This window comes from Monodelphis domestica, chromosome 4 (assembly GCF_027887165.1).
Source record: "Monodelphis domestica isolate mMonDom1 chromosome 4, mMonDom1.pri, whole genome shotgun sequence".
NCBI lineage: Eukaryota > Metazoa > Chordata > Mammalia > Didelphimorphia > Didelphidae > Monodelphis > Monodelphis domestica.
Window position 1 is genome coordinate 142,685,488 of NC_077230.1, and position 21,218 is coordinate 142,706,705.

Here is a 21,218-nt window from a genome sequence, read left to right on the forward strand (position 1 = left end):
GTCAAAATGGTTATTAGATATCCCCCTTCTGGGGGTCATCTACTCGTTAAATGCCTGATCATTCACTTCCCTTTTCAATAGTTCTTTCTATTCTATTTGGGTAGAAACTGAGCATTGTAAGATTCCTTTAAATATTTACTTTCATTCTTGGGCCTATGATAGTCTTTTAATAAAATGTTTTGGCCTGCAAGCCCAGCTTACTGTTTGTTGAATATTCAGAGAGATAAGTAAAAAGAATTTCCCCTTTCAAGTTAGAAGTTCCTTTTGCTCAGTGAATGAGGGATAGTGGAAGAGCTCACTTGTGGCAGTGTAGGGACAAATAAACTTCATAGCAATACCAAAGAACAACTGTAAATTACCCCAAAAGATCATGAGCCAAGAGGAAAAAAAATGATAGACATTTTCATCTCCTGTCTGGTTCCTACCTGGAGACTTTTAAGAAAAGTAAAGCATCAGGAACAAGAATAAGCACTGACAGCTGGAGAACTTCAATAGAACAGGCTTAGCTGTTAGTGTTTAGTTTCTTGCATCTGGTAGTTGGAAAAATTAAAATTGTAATAAGATTAGAGTTGATGTATAAACTGATGCTTTTGGAGCTTTAAGTTTTGCAACATATTTTCCTATGCTACTTCATTTATACAACTCTGTGAGACTGGTTCTCTCACTTTCCACATTTTACATATGAGGAAACCAAGACTAAAAGAGGATAAATAATTCATCCAGGATGATAAAGCATGCAAGTATCTAAATTTGGGTTTGAATCTAGGTCTTCCTGACTACCCCCAACCCCACTCCTTGCTTTTGGTCTGGCTGGTATGTCCTGTTGTCTCCTTTCCCAGCATTCCAAGTAAGCCTTATCCAAGTAAGTGCTCATTACTACTTATAATGTTTTTCTTCATGAATTTTAGTTGTGTTCAACTTTTTATGAGCCCATTTGGAGTTTTCTTTGCAAAGATACTAGAGTGGATTGCCATTTCCTTCAACAGATCATTTTATATATGAGGAAATTCAGCCAAACAGGGTTTAGTAATTTGCCCAGAATCACACAGCTAGGAAGTGTCTGAGGGCAGATTTCAATCAAGGTCTTCCTAATTCTAGGCCTGGATCTCTATTCACTGTGCCACCTAGCTGTCTATACTAGATCCCTCCAAACAGATGCACAATGCCACTACTTTTTAAGATAATGACTTATGGAGATTAGTAGATCTGCTCACAGTGGGGAGCAGGGAGTAATGAAAGGAAAATAAAAGAATAGGAAAATTTTATGTGGATATTTTTAAAATGAGCCCTTTAAAATAGATTATCAGACCTTGGTTCGGTAAATAGAATCTTGGATTTGAAATCAGGTAACTGGGTCTTATATTGCTACTTCTGCCATATACCACTTACAAGTTGTTTAATCTCTCAACTGGAGTTTCCTCATCTATAAATAACATACATACATACATACACACACACACACACACACACACACACACACACACACACACATATATATATATATATATATATATATCTCAATATCAATACTTGCATTACCAGCCTTCATAGAGTCAATATGAAGAAAATTATCAATAATTTTAAAGCAGTATATGAATATTAACTATCATATTATAATTTCTACCTCCTTTCCTCTAGGTATGACTATACCTCTCACTTCTATTCATGGTTCTTCAGATTGGATTTCTTTAATTCCCTTAACTTTTTAAGGCTACCTTTGTTCTTATATTATAAAACTATTTTGATTCCACCTGTAAATGGAAAAAATGATTCTGAAAGAAATACAGTGTAAATTCTATTCTCTTCCCTCTAATCACTAATGTGAAGATTAAAATTAACTCTCCCCTGATTATGAAGATTAAAATTTTATCCCCTGCCTATTTTTTAGATTTAATCACCAAAAGTGTAAACACCCTGCTTAAAAGTTGAATATTATAAAAATTTTAATTTATATCTTTATATAGTAAAAAGTATATTTTAGAAGTTTATTAAACAATCATTAGAAATCAAGGAATAAAGAGGATACAAATTAAAAATGACATGCCCATGGCTGATTAGCCATTTTTCAAATTTCCCCACCTTACCATCATCACCACTGATGCTACATTATGCCCAAAAAGAGGAAGAGCCTCAATGCCTACTCTCTTTATCCTCTGTCTACAGGAAGTATGTAATGACAGGAAGTCATCAGTCTTTTGGGATATGTAGTCCTTTTTTAGGGTAACAGATTTTCAATTTTATAATATGGAGATCTGCCCATTTTTAGATCTAATCACCAAAAGTGTAAACATCCCACTTAATCATTAAGTGGGAGGTCTGTGACCTATGTGTGCAATACTAGGTGATGAATCAGAATTAAACTAACTGCCCCTGGGCAGTCCTAAAACAAAGCTTCAACTGTGATTGGTAGATGTTAAATTAGGAGAAGACATAGGAAGTTATGCAAAAGAAGTGTCTTTAAAAGGAGCCATCACTTCCTGTGAGAGATAGTTCTTCAGTCTTTGGAAATGGAGACTGGAACCCAACACCTTGTTCCTGGTGAGGCTGTTCTCAACTCTCTTCCTTTGAACTGATATGTGGTGAGTTAAAAGCTGACCCTTAACTGCTGGATTTATTGAAAAAATTTACTTCTTGAGAGAGACTTAGATATCTTACCTTATCCTCTCTCCGATTTTCTTAATTCACTCTTTCTACACTTTGTAAATAAATTGGAAATAAATCTTTTTAATAAATTAAATTCCTGGCAACCACACTCTTAAATAATCCAGTCCAAACCTTTTAAAATTAACCCCTTCCCCCTTTACACTAAGGACAGTCCAGACTCCAGATGGACCATTTCTTTGCTGATGGTAAATTAAATCAGACCTGCATATTGTCAATTATGTGGAATCAATGTGTAAAATTGAGATTTGAACTCTGGACTTCAATCCCCACAAGCCCTTGCTCCACTTCCCCAAAATGCTATTTAATCTCATGGGAATTCTGAGGTGGGCTGAGATCGAGAAAGGATTTAACCTGGTGGTAAAGGTTTTTGGGTATCTTTTTGGACTTCCATTTTGGAGCAGACGTGGCTCTTTCCATAATGTAGGTGAGGTCTTGTCTAGGCCTCTGGCCTAGGCACATTTTCCTTATCCTGTATTTTCTTTAATCATTAATCCTTAATAAACCTCTAAAAATATAATACTCCTTGCAGAGAGAAACTAATTTCAGATGCCTCAGTCTCCCCTAAATTTTAACTGTTACAGTTGGCATAACCACTTCAGGAGCAAAAAACTCTCAATCTTCTGATTTCTTTTCTGATCTTTAGTTCAACTTTTAATATCTAGTACCTAGAAATTTTTCTGAGCCTCATCACTCTGGCCAAGGTGATTTTTTTACCCTAGCAAAGCTGCTGCTCGATCCAGACTTGTTGCATTTGCTGCCCACCCTAACCGGCTCAGCCACTTTTGCCTGCCAGAGTTCAGCCTCGATCCAGACCTGATTCAACCAAGATTGCAATCACCTGGTACTTGATCTCCCAGCCCTGCCTGCCTGTTTCTGCTCCCCAGACCCACGAGTGTGACCCTAGCCGGCTCATCACCCAGCTCCTTGGAGCATACCTCTCAGGATTCATTTCTACCAGCTGGTAACTATTGGCCACGTCGGCGGATGGTAGCAGGGGAGAGAGAGAAAAGGGAGAGAGAAGAACCAGACTTTTCAAATACACTTTTAAGCAATGGGCTGTTTAAAAGGATACCTTTTGACTGTTATGGTAATTTCATTGATTTCACCTGCGTGCCAGAAGAAAGATTCAGCCCAAAGATTCAACTTTGAGGAGGCAAATGGGTGGCTCAGTGAACTGATAGCCAGGCCTACAGACATGAGGTCCTGAGTTAAAATCTGGCCTCAGATACTTCCCAGCTGTGGGGCCCTGAGCAGATCCCTTAAACCCCATTGCCTAGCCCTTACCACTCTACCTTCTGACAATAGGCATTTAAATGGATAAGAACCCAAGGAACTTAAAGACTGGAGGTTCTAAGGCATTTCAGACTCCAATGGTTTATAAAAAATAATCTCTGTATTGCATTTTGATATTTACTTTGTTTAAGGTTTAACTTTGTGATTTTAAGTTCATATATTACTGGATTCAATATTATTATGTTACACTGAAGGTTGATTGAATTTATTTTTAAAGTACTGAGTTTTAAAATTCTGTTGTTTTCCCCCTATAACTGTGCTGAACAAATATTATTGAATAAGTCCATATATGAAAAAAACAAAACAGCTTTTTTCCATTTTTGCCTTTGTCACATAGAGGATGGTTGTACTTCAGAACTGGTTACAATTGTATAAAACCTTTGGAAAAATTAATGTGCTAAATATCTCAAATGATTTTAAGGGTTTTTTAAATATGATTTTTGGAATTTTTTTAACAATCTCTGGCTATTTTTGCCTGCCCCTACCACGAGGTAAGGCCCATTCTAGTAGCTGAAGTGAAATATATTTTATAACCCCCAACCTTCCCTCATTTCTAAATACGTGAATGGAAGTTGGGGCAGTTAATCTCAGGGTATTGGTATCCCTAAATAAGCCTCCAAAAAAGGAGCATCCATTTATTTATACTCTTCAGCTCATTACTTTACTTGCACCAGAATGATATATAGATTTCTTGATTATGTTCTTAACCGAAAATGAGTTTTACTTTGTTTTAAAAATATGTTTAATTACCAAGGGTGAAAGATTGCTATGATTGTAAAAACTTGTGACAAATATCCATCAATTCATAGGTTTTTAAAAATGCCATACAGCAACTTATGTGAAATGTGAAAGTGTTTGTTTGCTATTGTAATTGATTGGGCTATTGAGAATGTGGGCGATATTGATACCTACATATTTGTACTACTGTATTTTTAAAAATGAAAAATTGTTAACCTTGTTCAATTCATTTGCCTTCTACTCACAGTATTCATGGCCAGATATTAAGAGGAAATGGATCTCATTTTTGGTGAGAAAGCCTTGCATTTTATATTTTCTTAGCTGACACAGTGTCAATGATTATAAGCTACATTTTTGAATTTTTAAAGCTCTTTTACTATTATATTTTTCTTGCATGTGTAATATACTATTTCAGTATTTTTTAATTTTTCTCTCCTTTTTATATTTGAAGTACATGTCACCAGCATTAAGATTTTCTTTAACCTTTTGATTTTTCAGTAATATAAATTTAAAACACATTTGTCAGAGAATGCCCAGAAAGGCTTGTGACTATAAAAATGATGCCACTAATTATTCAAAAATGATGGGACTTTGCTTAATGATTCTGTCTGATTCCAGGACAAGATATACACAACAGAGCCATTGCACAGAGCCAAAGAAAAGCCAATCCAGGATGGATTGATGCACTTCTAGGTCAATACAAAGGTCTTGAACCTAGTGTGAAGACTCGAAGTTACTGTGTTTATCATTGCTAGACATAGGCTTTCGTTGTGTCCACACTCACTCTGAAGATACTCACAGAGGGGTATCCCCAAACTTGGCTCCTACTTGGCTCATATAATCTGGTCCCCTTTTCTGCCTCTTATAGTGTGGTACCTTTCTGTAGTCCCGGCCACTGACTGGGTAAATGCATCATTGCTTAGATCATTTTAATTGGGCCCTGATTCAAGGACCCGCTATAGATTTATTTTTCTTTTACTTGGAATTTTTACACATAAGACTTTGATAGTCTATATTTTCATCCAGAAATCTTTCTCTTTTTTTGGATTTTTCTGATGTCTTTTTAATATATCTTGCCAATTGATTTATATACCTCATACCTCAGCCATGCATCCCTCAGTGATCCTTTTTTTTTAAATCACCATCTTAATGGGGGGAATGTAAAAAATACCATTATTTAAATTGCAAAGTTTAAATTCCTTTTGAAAAGAATTTTAGGTAAAGAAGATGCTACCTCTCTGAATCCAGAAACTGAACTGTTGGAGAAGCCACCATGAAGAAGCCTCCAGACCACAAGTTGCTCAAAATGGAACTTTGGGTGTGGTTGATTGAACATTTATTTGTATGTATACTTTTATGCCAAAGGGGACTGCCCCCTCACTGGCTTTCTGTCAATGTGTCCAGTAATTATTGGTTTTATTCTTTTTTTTTCTTATCCTCAAATTATTTTAATCTTTAAATTGATTATGTTTTTATGATCCTTTGGGGAAGGACTTCTTCCCAGAGGATCAAATGGGGGAAATGTAAAATTGAGATTTGAACTCTGGACTTCAATCCCCACAAGCCCTTGCTCCACTTCCCCAAAATGCTTTGTAATCTCACAGGAATTCTGAGGTGGGCTGAGATCGAGAAAGGATTTAACCTGGTGGTAAAGGTTTTTGGGTCTCTTTTTGAACTTCTGTTTTGGAGCAGACATGACTCTTTCCATAATGTAGGTGAGGTCTTGTCTAGGCCTCTGGCCTAGGCACGTTTTCCTCATCCTGTATTTTCTTTAATCCTTAATAAACCTCTAAAAATATAATACTCCTTGCAGAAACTAATTTCAGATGCCTCAGTCTCCCCTAAATTTTAATCTTTACAAATGTGAAAAGTAAGTTAATTTTTTTCACTTGTTAAATTTATATAATTCCCCTAAGATCTCATCAACATAATAATGTACACATGGCAAAATCCTTGACCTCCAGAAATTATCCTTCTGAAGATAAAACAAGAATGTACAAGTCTTCAGCTCATCTTTGGCATAAATGCTTCAAATTGGTGTGGACATTTTTAGATCAATCTTTGTCTCCAGTGCCAAATAACAGAAAAAAATTGCTTTAATTAGTTTCTCTAAAGAAAATAATTATTCTAAATTTGGTTTTCAAAGTGGATATTCATTTTGAAGGGCCTAATTACTATTGTGGAGCATTCCAGATGATCTCAATATAGGTCTCGGGTGAAAATATTATAGTTTCAAGAAACAATGGCAATTTCAGACAATATATAAAGACAGGATTTCAAAAGGAAGGTGATAGATTTGTGGAATCTTATTTTAACATACACATTAGTTCTGAATATTGTTTATTATGTATTACATTAATCCTAGCATTTTCTAAATAATGAGTTTGCTTTTAAAGATATTTAACTTAAATACAAATAGACAATGAATTATCTATCAAGAGACTATAAAAATGATGCTTCTGGAACTGAACATAAGCAATTAAATAGTAAGGTATTACCCTTATTTTCCCTGTAAAATAGTACATAAATCTACTCAAGTCATTACTTGGATTCATTACCTTCCTTGTTTTGTCTTTCTCCTGGGTAAATACTTAGTTCTAAAATCTTTAATTTTTATTATTTTGAACACTTTCCCCTCTTACTATATATGTTTTCAATAGCTGCTATAGTTGAAAATTATATCACCTTGTGGCCAACCAGCTGATGCATCTTGATAATCTTAATTAGTTTAGTTTACAAACAACTAGGATCTCTGTCTATGACCCCACAGCTAAAGCTTTCTCACCTTGACAGGACCCTCCAGAGTTTGAACTCTACTCATAGACTCTACTAAATCAGGGTCTTCTGATGTCATGATGTGTCAGGGCTAGATAACAACTGAGATTAAATACTTGCCTAATCTCTATCACATTATAATTTACTATCCTATAGAAAAAATCAAAATGATATATTTGGAAATAGAAATGGTAGAGAAAAAAATAAAACCTGGAATCAGTATGGATGAATATGGTAAGACAATGCGATCATCTTTGGGCAGCTTTACAATCAGCAAAATTACTTTTAATAAAGATAAATGCAAAGTACAGTACTTTAGTACAGCAATCTAACTACAAAAGTTTAAGGCCCTTGCCTTGCAGAGAGAAAGCAATATCTGTAAAAAGGTGATTTTCCCTGGAATTCAAGTTCAATATGGATCAGTAATATGAGGAAGCAACTAAAGAACCTTAATCAGAGTTATCTGATCTCTAAGAGCTTCACTCTTTCAGTCAATAAACTAGTTTCCTCATCTATAAAATGAGTGAGCTTGACCCACAAATCCCCTCTCATTCTAAAGCTATGGTCATATCTAATGAGCTTTGATTGCATACCATTACTCTAAGAAATTAAAAAAGTTATTATTATTTACATAGACAATTTGAGATTTTTCCAAAATGTAATTTTATCTTTACTTATTTTTCTAATTCTAATGTATGCTACATTTGGGCCCTACAAGGACAAAAACCACAACCATAGACTCATACAAATCCTCATTCACTGACAAAAAGGCAGTCTCCAACACGGATGCTACAGCAGCACTGAGTATCTTATCTTCAGCTAGTCCTTCATCTGTCTGCATTGCATTCATTTTTTTAAACTTTAGTTTCTCTGATAAAGAGCTCATTTCTCAAATATATATAGAACTAAGCCAATTTCACACACACACACACACACACACACACACAATTTACACCTTTCCACTAAATTTACTAAAATCTAACAAAACTGACTTATTTACAATTCTTCAAATACAGCACTCTATCTCTGGAATGTTCTAGTCCAGTGATGGCAAACCAATGGCATGCGTTCCAAAAAGGGCACATAGAGCCCTCTCTGTGGGTATGCCTGCAGTCACCAATCAGAGTTCATTACTAGAGAGCCAGAGGGATTCAGGGCAGAAGTGTTCTCATTCTCCTCTCCATGCATTCCTCACTTCACCAGTCCCTTTGTCCATTGGTCCAATGGGAGCACTTCCTCCTTCCCTTGCCTAGGGTAAGGAGTGGGTAGGTGGGGTTCATATACTGTGGGAAAGTATGGCACAGATGGCAGCCTGTTGATTCTGCAATGAAGAGGATTCCTGAAGTGGGATTGTAGGAGAGCAAAGTTTGAGGGGACCATAGCTCACAGCATGACACATAGCTGGAGGGGAGCAGAGTTGGAGAAGAGCATAATACTTGGGCAATGTTTCTCCCCCCTCCATACATACCTCTCATCACCCACCCCTCTGCCCAGCAGCACAATGGGAGTGTTCCCTCCCTCCCCTGTCTGAGGTAAGACCAGGGGTACAGCGGCAGTAATCTGGGGCAGGACCCAGTATTCTGTCTCTAAAAGGTTTGTCCTCATTGTATGAGCCCCTCATTTCTTCTTGGTTTCCCTAATTCCTTTTAAGAATCAATTCAAGCCACAGCTTCTTCAGAAAGCTTTCCCAGTCCCTTTACCCCTAGTCTTCACAGCTGTTTGCACAAATTACTTTCATCTACTTTGTATATTTATTGTATTTATTTAGCCATTTGCATATTGTCTATTCTATTAGAATGTATGTTCCTTGCCAGTAGGGAATGTTTGTGTTTTCCTTTGTATCTTCAGTGCTCAGCCTAATGTCTGGCACATAGACAGTGCTTTCTATAAATGCTTGTTGGGTTGACTGATTAATCAATGGTCTCATGTAGTTTTCCAAAAATCTTCTCATATGCATGTCTAAGGACACATTGTATTATGGTTTAAACTCCTAATAGGTGCTTTCATTCCTTACACGTTGTGCTCAGGATCTCTATGTTGGATTCTAATTTGCAGGGTGCTATTTTACATTATTGGTGAAAATTCAGTCTCATCTAAAAACTATTGCTTTCTGAGAAACATACTCTTCAAATGCACATATAAAAAGATGTGTTTGTTGTGGACCTCTTTGCAAACTGAATACATTGCTACAGTCATTGCGAGAAGTGATGCAAGAAGCCAGGATTTTCAATGAGGCTAGGACTTCTTTTCTGAATTCAACTTGTATGAACTATTCTACTTACACTCAAGTTCACCAAATCATTTCAATAAATATTTATTGAGCAACTAATATGCACAAAATACAGAGATAGATACTGGGGATCAAAATCCAAATGAAGGAGAAAAAGTCTCTCCCTAAGGATCTTTAATATTATAGCTGATCAAATAAGTAGAAAAATTGGCAATATTTTGGAGAAAGGTATAAAAGAAGGAAATATTTTTGTTTCATGTCTGGCTAGAAACTTCAGATTTATAAAATAGTGGCATCATTCAGCTTTCTACATGACTTCAAGAACTCCAAATTTAGTATGTGTGTAGCGCGCGCTTGTGTGTGTGTGTGTGTGTGTGTGTGTGTGTGTGTGTACTATCTCTCCCATTGATTCCTAAGAAGACCAACTTGCTAAACCATGATTGAGAATGAAGGACATCCATAGGTAAACAGTTCAAGAGCACTAATTGTTAAAGCCAAAAAATAAAGTTACAAATTCTACACATCAGGGTTTGACATAAACCAAATGGGATTATATAGTTGTCAATACATGATCTTGCATCTGTCTTTGTCCATCCCACCCATACATGCATTTCAATCATCACACCAAAATCCATAAGAAACATCTTCCCATAGGAAGGATAACTTGTTTAGACAAGCAGTTCTAAAAGGTCCCTTAAAGCAAGTGGCATTACTCTGAAAGAGTAATACAAACTTGATGTGCAGCCAAGATGTTTGAAAAAGGATTAATCACATCATTGATTAAGAAGTCCAATTGATTATAAAATTTTAATGCTCTAAAACATGCCACTCTAGTTATTTCCTCTGCACCCACTGACATATAATTACTTTAAAGAAGTTTCTTGATTTGCACTGTGACTTCAGGGAATGAAAAGAAATGAAGTAGAAATACATTGATGGTTATGATGAGTGAAGAGGTCAACTGAACTGGCTCTGCACTTTGTAGGCACTGAATTGGGAGGTGGTGACTTCTATAAAAAAGATCATTACCATAGGAAGAGAAAAATAAAAAATTTCAAAATGGAGGGCAGGAAAGGATAAGAAATTCAATTTTCATGAATAGCATCCAGGTGGATTTCCTATTTTTTTTTAAATTTCCCACTAGAGAATTCTTTGCTAAGTTAAATTTTTCCTTGAGATCTATAAGTATGTTCCCTTGTTACCTCGTCTTAGAGTACTAAGTTTAAGAAGTCATTAACTAAACAACAATTTAGACATACAAAATATATTTGAGTCCCAAGTAAATCAGTTTTAAGGAAGAAGGAAAGATATTTAAAAATCAGGGCCTAATATATCTTCTTATAAGTTAATATTTGTGTGGTTTAGGGGCACAGTATGAATGAAAGAAGTGGCATATTCCTGAAATAAGGGAAAAGTGGTCTCTTTATTCCTAGCAATGGAGAAATAGAATGTTTTTACTAAATGATATTGCCTCACACTGTAAATATATAAAGACCCATATATAATAATTGTTTCTTCCTCTAGCTTTTGTATCTTTTTATTACTGAAAAGTGTTAGTGTGCTCCTTATTTTGCTTTGACTGCAACCCCCTATTTTTATCCCCATTTATATTTACTCACATCATTTGTTTCAAAGAGCTTCTAGGTCTCAGAAGCAAAACAGAACTCACATTTTCTCATGGATGGTAATGTCATTTACATTTTTTTTAATGTTGGCAGGCAGAGGAAATGCACAAAAAGGGCAGCTTTTCAGAAATATCAATGAACCTAGTAACTTTAGACATTTAAGTTAATAAGACTGTAAGCTGGAACAGTAACCCAGGCTAGAAATGAAATGACAATGGCCATCTAGTTTTATGCTTCAGAACATACACTTATTAATATCTGAATTTAAAAGGAAGCCCCCCTTTTTTCCCTGGCACTCTAATATGCAATAAAGAATGTCAAAACTAGGCACATACATTCCATGGCATTTATGTCTTTCTCTGAAATGTTTATCAGTAGCAAGTGTCAGAGACAGGACACTGGGGTAACGTGTTCCTACAATCTATACAGAGAATCAGAATTTCACACCTCAAAAAGCTAGACACCATTAGGTGGAATGATCTGGTGAAGAGGTCACTGAACCAGAAACCAGAATACCTGAATTCTACCCCCAACTGACTCCTCTGACTTATTGTGTCATTTTATGGAGGACACTGACTCTATCTATCCTTTAGTTTCTCATCTTGCCAAACATAGAATAGTAACAATCTGCCCTGTCTACATACTCTGGGTGAATTATATAATGTCTTTAAATTTCATGGGTTTTTGTTTTTGTTTGATTATTTTAGGAATACAGAACATATAATTTCAAGATATGGGTATATATCGGAATTAGGGAATGTTATAACCTATTTTCTTTTATGAATCTTCATAATAATATAACTTATTTTATGACTCATCATAAAATTCCCTGCCACACTCCCAGCCTAAAGAAGTCTCTAACTCTTCAATTATTTTTCTAGATTTCTCTTTTACCCCCTAAGTCTTCTATATGCATGAATGTGGTATTCTGTGCTCCAGCCACTAGTACTGTCCTGGTGAACCTATGGCATGTGTGCCAGAAGGGCCACTCAAAGCCCTCTCTGTGGGCAGGTGCATTGTCACTCAGCACAGAGTTCACCAGAGTACATTATTAGAAATTCAGAGGGAGCTGAGACCAGGCTGCTTTCTTCCCCCTCTCTGTGGGTTCCTGAAGACATTTCTCATATCACCTGTACCACTAAAAGGTCCATCATCACTATCATAGAGTATAAAGAGAGACAGCATGCCCTAGCCATGTTGAGGAACCTATGGCACATAGGGGGCTTCTCTCCTCCCCATCTCCAGGCACACATGAGGACATTTGTCTCATGACCTTTCCCTCTGCCTAGCAGCCCCATGGGAGTGCTTCTTCCCTCCCCTGTCTGGGGTAAAGGGGTGGCTCACATGTGTTGTGAAGGTTGTAGTTTGGGTACTTATTCTCTAAAAGTTTTGCCATCTCTGCCGAAGTAGGACCAAATCATTTTTCTAGATCTGAAAAGATACTCAAAGGTCTGTGAGAGTAAAAATGAACTAATACTCCAATTTTCAGAGGTCATACAGTCAAACCCACTAATTTTACATGTAAGTAAGCAGAGGGTTAAAAATGAATAAGTAATTTATACAATCTCACAAGATAGTAACTCTCAGAGATGGAATCCAAAATCACCTGCCTGAATCTGAATCTATTTTGAAGATTGTTAAGCTCTTTACAGGTAGAAATTGTGACATTTTTCATTTTTCTTCATTCAGTAACCTAAATGTATAATATACTTAAATGAGCTCATGTATTAATTTTTGCGCCTTGGATCAAGACACAAAAACCCAGGGCAAATAGAAGGAAGAAACATTCTCCTCAATAAAGAGGCAAGGCAGGAATGGGACAAAAATCTCAAACAACCAGCCATTGCTAAAGAGATCACCTCATGGTGTGTTTAGGGATATGTAAAGAAAGGGAAAGGAGAAGAGTTTTTTTAATTACAGGAAGGAACTAGAATTGGGGTTCTCTGATGGGGAAGTCACAGTGATCATCTCAGTACCCTTCTGCATGGTAGAGCATCACAGCTAAGACAAGAGATCAATGAATGTCACATCAGAGACATGGGAAGTTATAGCAAAAGTCAAGTGAAAGATTACTTACTGGAAGAGGAAATGTGGCCCTATAAATTGTTAGACTTAAAATAGTTTTGAGTGTTAAATAGTTGTAGATAAGAGAGTGGGAGCCATAAACTGTGATAATTAAAATGTTTGGGAGCAAGGGAAATATATAACAATTATGACCGCTGAAATATGTTTTCTACTGTGTCTTGGTTTTATATAAATATAAGATGGTCACCAGGGAATATATTCCCAATTTATGAATATGCCCAAGCCAACTGGGTTTTATAGAGAAATTTAATTTATAATACACTGATTAATCAATAGAGAAAGAGAGAAAGTAAGAAAGGAATAAGAATGAAGGGCCTCAAGCCAATAAGGCCTAGACCTCAGTCCTAAGAGATAAATCAGTCAGTTGGTTTTATCACTCACCCAAGATCTCTCTAGGTAAGGCTTCTCATGCCAACCTCAGGCTCCACCTTCAAGAGAGCCTCCTTTCAAGAAATGTTTCCAGAGAATTCTCCTCCTGACTCCTCCTGAGTTCTCCTTCCACAGCCTCCTTCAAGACCCCTCCAGGAGCTCTCCCCCCAGGACCTCTCTCCTCTCAGACCTCCTTCCGAGCATCAACCTTCCTCTCAGACCTCCTTCAGAGCAAACCTCCTCCTCTCAGACCTCCTTCAGAGCAAACTTCCTCTCCCTCCATCCTCAGACCTCTCTATCTTTAAGCAAAAAATCTAAGTTCCCTCCCCTCAGTTCTCACATCTACCAATCACTGTCGATGTCTCCCCTGTGACAATAGTGGCTCTAGCTTAACCCAGGACAGCCCAGAGGTCTGCCCCCTTTGCACATGTCTGTTGAAGGTCATATTCTCAAATAATTAAATCTTGATCTTAGCTGCAGCCCTTCCTAAATCCTGTTATTCTGAGTAGGGTGGAGATTGTAGTTTCCAAGACCTGGTTCTGTCATTCCAAGTATCTCTATTGTATCAATTCTAAAATCAATCATGACTCAAAGAACTTCCTGTTCTATGCTTAAGCATAGGTCAAAGCCCTTTCCATTGTTTAGCAAAAAGGTTTCTGTCCTAAAGTAGTCTTAAGTAGGGAGGAGAAGGACTCTCCCATGCCAAAGAGTTTCATATTCCCATAGAGTTCTTACTATCAGTAGGAGATTTTTTTTAAGTATGAAATTTCCCAATGGGGAAATTTCCAACATTCATAAGTCTAAGAAATTTTAAGGTTTACAAAATGTAATCACACTAAGTAAAACTTCAGTGGTCCCATTCTACTTATAATTCTGATGCTTAGTGGATATTTATTTATTAGATTATATGAAGAAAACTTTTGTATCTCTTCTAGCATACTTAGCTCCTTTCCCATGCAAGTTTCATATTTTTATTCAGACAAGTGAAGTATTATATTCTGAGACTTGGATCCATGAGAGAAAGTCATCATAATAGCCCACTGTAGCAGGGTTGTCATATTGTTATGCTAATCATTTCAAATTCTTGTCAAGCTTCTAACATGATATAGATCCTAATATCTGACTGAGATAACAGTCTTCTTTTTCATTCCTTAGATACAGTAAAGAAAATGCAAATAGATCATCTTTTCCTTTTGCCTAATTTAGATTGGATTCATCCCCCAAAAGGTAATTTCTTAAGAATAGATCATTTTCTTCTTTTAATGCTGTTAGTGCTCAATAAATAATTAATTATTAGAGAGAGATTCATTAGTTGCTAGGAGGCTAGCCACCAGGCATAAACTGCAATAGTGGATAATCTTGAGAAAATAACTGCATAATGTAAAATAATGGCATTAAAAGAAAGAAAGAAAAAGCTAGGAGCTTTCTGTACAAAATCATGTCTGCCATGTTCCTTAAATCCTAAAGAAATACAAAACAAAGAGAGGTAATCATCTTTGCTTTTTTCATTTAAGGAAATCATTCTATAGCAAATGACTGATATGGGAAAATCAAATTCATAAATACATAAATGGTTGTGGTATTTGTTGTTGTTGTTATAACAGATAACTTTGAATAAGTAAACCTTCTTGAGATACTGAGCATTTCCTGTGGGATTGCTGGCAATACTTGAGAATAAGGAAAGAGATTTTGAATATTTCTACCAACTTTAAACAACATAATGGAAGAGATTCTCTCAGTTACAAGCTACTCTCTTATTTTATGTTAGGCACCTGGAACATGGGAGACTTTGGGTATTCTGAGTTGTTGGCAGGCCCTAGGTTATAGGGACATTGAAAACATCTAGACTACAAACTTCTGACTTGGTTTAGAAGAAGAAAAGCCAAATTGGAGCTGAAAGAGAGCAATGGAATATGTTGGAAATTTTATTTTCCAAAGAAATAGTCATATTGGAGTATTGGGTAATCTTTATAGACATTTTCAAATGCACTGAATGTATATCAGTGCTAGGCAAAAGGAGACTGGGAAATATTTCCACAGAATAACAGAGAGTAGGATGAAAAAGCACATGAGAAATTTTTAAAAATGCATTGAAAATAAGCTACCATTTCATTTCATTGCTCAAAACCTTGATGTCTCTTGAATTTTTGAGAATACCATCATATAAGCCATATATTTTTACCCTACTTCCTACCTCATACCCACAAAGATTTTAATTACTATTTAGAAGAACAAAATTAATGTGTACCTTTCAGAATTTTTCCTACTTTGATAGCTTTCATTCATCTTCTACTACCAATATATCTCCTCTTTCTTTTTTTTTCATGCTTACTCATCTAAAGTGAGTCTTTGATTTTGAACCCACAAAACAGTGTTGCTGTTTTTGACAGCCTACTTTTCAAGATATTTTAAAACAAAAGAAAAAATAACATAACATTAAATGTTTAGTGCTTAATTTCAGAGTATCAAAAGGGGAAAGGTTTGCTTGTACAAAAATATTTATAACTACTCTTTTTGTGGTATCAAAGAATTGGAAATTAAAGGGATGCCCCTCAATTGGGGAATGGCTGAAGAAACTGTGCTATATGACAGTGATGGAATACTATTGCATCATAAGAAATGGTGGACAAGATGATTTCAAAAAGAGTTGCAAAGATCTACATGAACTGATGTGGAGTGAAATAAGCAGAACTAGAAAAACATTATATATAGTAACGGCTATACTGTGGAATCCTCAGCTGTGGCAGACTTTGCTACGAAGAGCAATGATCCAAGACAATTCTGAGGTACCTATGACAAAGAATGTTATCCACCTAAAGAAAAAACTCTGTTGGAGGTTGAATGCAGATCAAAGCTTGCAATTTTTTGCTTTAATTTAATTTGAATTTTTTTTGTTGGTTTTAGATGATTCTCCTCTAACAAAAACAAGTAAGACAATATGCTTTGCATGATTATAGATATATAACCCAGATCAATTGCTTGCCAGCTCATAGATGGAGGAAGGAAGGGAAGAAGGGAAAATTTTTGAACCATATAACCTCAGAAACTTATGTGGAAATTTATTATGTGTAATTTGTAAAAATAAATATATTGTTCTACATAAAGAATTAATTAAACAAAGCATTTGGTCTTCTTTCTTATTAAAGCAAGATTTGAACCCAGGACCTCTCACTTCTAGGTCTGGCTCTCAATCCACTGAACTACCTAGATGGCCCCTCTATCTTTTATTTCAAATAATTCTAATGCTTTATTTTTGGAAAGTTCATTTATGGCCTCCTTAATTTCTTTTTCCTAAAATATGTTCATTTAATTTTTTTTAAATTCAATAGCAAATTTCTACATAAGTTTTCAAAAGTTATATGATCCATATTGTCCCCTCCCTTTATCCTTCCCTGCTCTTGGAGCTGACAAGCAATTCAATCTGGATTATACATATATTATCATGCAACACATATTTCCTTATTATTTATTTTCATAAGAAAATAATCTCATAAAACCAAAACTCAAAAATATATACTCAAATAAACAAATGATAAATCATATATTTTCAACTGTATTTCTATTCTAACAGTTCTTTATCTGAAGTTAGAAAGCATTGTTTTTGATAAATCCTCAGAATTATCCTGGATTATTGGCTGGTTAGCCATTTTTTAGTCAACTTCACTCACCACCCTCAATGCTGATTCTATATCAGAGAGAGGGAGCCACCAAAGCCCATGCCCTTTATGCTCTGTCTACAGGAAGTACATAATGACAGGAAGTCAGTGGGCTCTTAGAACATGTAGTTCTTTTTTAGGGTAACAGATTTTCAATCATATAGTGCCTGTGAATTGGAAATAGTTCCAGCAACACCAGATAAAAATCATCAGTCATTTCTTCACTATGACTAGAGGGAAGCTAATGGGTAATCTCTATGGCCTTGGTATTAATAATCAAGGGTATCTTCAGTAACTGACCTAATAAATTACCAGTATCTTTACCAAAAAAGAAAATGATATTAGTATAGCATGGTCCATTCTGGATGGGTTTTGTGTTATTTTTGCTTTTTCTTTTGTTTTGCTTTTAGAAATGACTAATCTTTCTAAATGTTAGACTTTTTCATGGAATCAAAGGCTAGCTTAGCAACTTACCCTTTGAAGACCCCACTCTTTTCTCTTTCTCAAAAAGTGAAATGACATTTGACCACCTCCAGTCCTGTGGCACTGATTCTATTTCCCTGGTCTTCCAGAGGAAGTCATGTAATCTCAAACTCCAATGTGTTATAAAGGAGGGAGACCCTGCGGTGTTAATACAGATGGGTGATCAGGAATTTTATGCAATCTGATCCCACAGGGTACTTCCCTCTGAGACAGAGTGTAAATATGTTTATACTCTCAGTCTTAAGTCAGTATAATCTGGTGGACAAGGTAACTCAATTATGTGGAAGAAAGGCCCTGTGATGACGGTCTACAAGGATTTTCCAAGCAGAGCTATTCTCTCCACTGTCTGAGAGCAGAGATTGCATCACCCTCAGCCTAGGCCAACATAAATAGATCAGACTGTGTGTTAGAACAACAGGGTTTATTCAGGAAGATGTCAAGGAAGGCTGTTAGGAAAGTGGGTTAAGGAGAAATACCTATTTCTAAAAATGGCTCCCTTGATGTCCCCTTATGTCTTCTCAGTGAAGACTCTTCTTTGCTTAGCAAGCTGAGGCAACTGTCCCCTGCTCTCTCTAACTCTGGATCCCCTTGCCAAATGTCTAACCTTAACTAAAAATCCACTCAGGAGTAAGAGTTTGTTAGAACAGACTTGTAACTCAGGAACCTTGGAGTCGAAGTGGTCTGGTTCACCTCTGAAATGAAACCCTCTCAGAGGCTCCCTTAGTCAGTTCAAACTTATTCCCTTCTCTGGTTATCTTTTCATATGCAGAAGTAGAGAGGAATCAGGTACTTATTCAATGGTAGAGAGGAATCAGCAGCAGCTTCTGTTCATGACTGGAACAGGATGGGAATGGGGTTTGGGGAAAGTTAGAGATCTCCCTAAGAAGCCCTGAGCTGGCTCTCAGAGTTGGCTTCATCCCTCAATCCTTCAATTGAGTCCCCCAGTTTAACCATTGGAATCCTCAGAACTCTTCCTTCCAGAATTCTAAATAGGTTTACCCCTGATTGTGTAAGTGCATCCAATTCCATTCCCCTTTGCTGTCAACCTGATTTTCTTCCTTTAAGTTCCTTATCCCAAATGGATCCGTGGTTTTATCATTGTGGTGTTTCCCCCAACATGGTAGTTCACACCATCCTGCTCAGCATGAGTCTATATTCTCTCCCTAATCCAATCACATATTCACATAATGTATTTTTTCAGCTTTTCTGGACATTCCAAGGATATCAAAGATGTATAACATTATACATACATTAAATACTTCCTGTGTGCCTGGCACTCTTCTAAGGAATGAGGAAAAGAGAAAAAGTTAAAATCATTCCTGTTTTGAGGAGAAAAGGTATATTTCAAAAAATACAATGTTAATACTGAATAGATAGAATGTAGCCTTAGAGACCAAAATAACAGCAGTCAAAAGAGACCAGGAAAGGCATCCTGAGGAGGAGGAGCACTGAATCTTACAGGAAGTCAATGATTCTAAGAATATGAGATTGTAAGAGACAGTATTCCAGTCTGGCTAACAGTGAAAAAGATAAATATAGATAACTGTCCTTAACATTCATCACCAACCTCAGTTCATTCTGGGCATTAGCAGTACAAATATTATTACTTGAAGAAATAGGTATTATTGAAGCATTAGGATGTCCCCATAGACATTTTCAATGTGCTGAATTTTCACAAATTCAAGGCAAAAAGATTTGAAAATGAAATAAAACATCTCATAGCATAACAGAAAATGACATGAAAATGTTAGGTAGAAAAGGAATAGAACTGTCAGGATTGTAACTTAATAAGAAGCAGCAATATCAAAGTAATGTGCTCCTTCCTACCCACTCTCTGTCTTCTTACTCTTGTGGCAATTTGTTATAATACTGGCATATGGGAACAAGACTAAAACCAAATTTTTCATAAAATCACTTCTTTCATTGACTTAAAATTCTTTAAGTCAGCCATTTTTTTCCTTAATGCATCAATGTTTGCAGTAATATATTTGACTCATGCCATCTCCAAACCAGGAGACAGTACCATATTGGGGGAGAAGAAATTTGCATTTGAAATAGCTAAGAATAGTTATATAGGAATAGAACTAGCAATTATAGATCACCCATGCTATACTAACTACTCTGTTAAGTTCTTTACAAATATTGTATACTTTGATTCTCACAATAACCTTGTTAGGAAAGTGCTGATATTATCTGATTTTTACAGTTAAGGAAACAGAGGCAACCAGAGTTTGAATTACTTGACCAGTATCACACAGCTAGCAAGTATCCAAAGCTGGATTTGAACTCCAGTGTTCTTGACCCCCAGCCGATTGTTCTATCCACCATCCCATCTGGCTGCTTCTATGGAAGGATTCTTACTTTCCACAAAATCTCTTTCTAGCAACTGTCTTTTATTATCAAATCTCCTTCAAATATAACTTTGGAATTTGAAAGATCAATATAAAAAAGTTCATTGAGAATGATCAATAATTAAAACTAGACCTGTCCCACCTTCAGTCCCTGTGGACTAATGCATCCAGGGAAAGTGTGATGATTTGGAATATGTACCATACTACTTTAGCATATATCATCTCATTTCTTGCCAAAACACCAATGTGAAAGTTGTTTTTCATGTACTACATACCCCTGCCTACTTTAGTAGGGCAGCAGTCCTTTGATTTTCCACACACTGCCTTCTGGCTCAAATCTTCTGCTATGTCACCATGGTCTCTACCAAATTCCCCAGATGCAGTGACCATTCTCATTCAGCCTGACATTGCTGAGCTCAGTTGCCATACAGGATGGGGGTGGGGCAGTCTTGGGTGACATAACCATGGTGGTAGGCCCTGTGGAGGTGGGTACCATAGAGACCAGTCCAACCTCTTCCATCTAGGTTGTAGAGAACACTTCAGAGGATGAGCAGTCCATCACTTAACTCCACCCATTCAGGATCCAATGCTGAGGAGAATGAGAGCAAGGCTTTCATCTTTAAGATTGAGATAAGTACAAAAGAGAAAATTGTGTCCAAAATAGAAGAGCACCAGCACCAAATAGACAATAGAGTGATTGTGATCCTAGAAAATTATCTGAAATCTGTGACTAGGAGACACATTCTTTGGAAATTTAACAGTTTGCTCATTTTACTACTCTTAAGCTCATTTCCACATAGGATCCTTTTGTTCTGTTTTGTTTATTCCAATTAAAAAATTCTTACATGTTCATAAAACAGTAATACAATGTTAGACCTGAACTGGACCTAAATGATTATTCAATTCAATTTCTTAATTTTATAGATGAGAAAAAGAAAGTTGAAAAGAT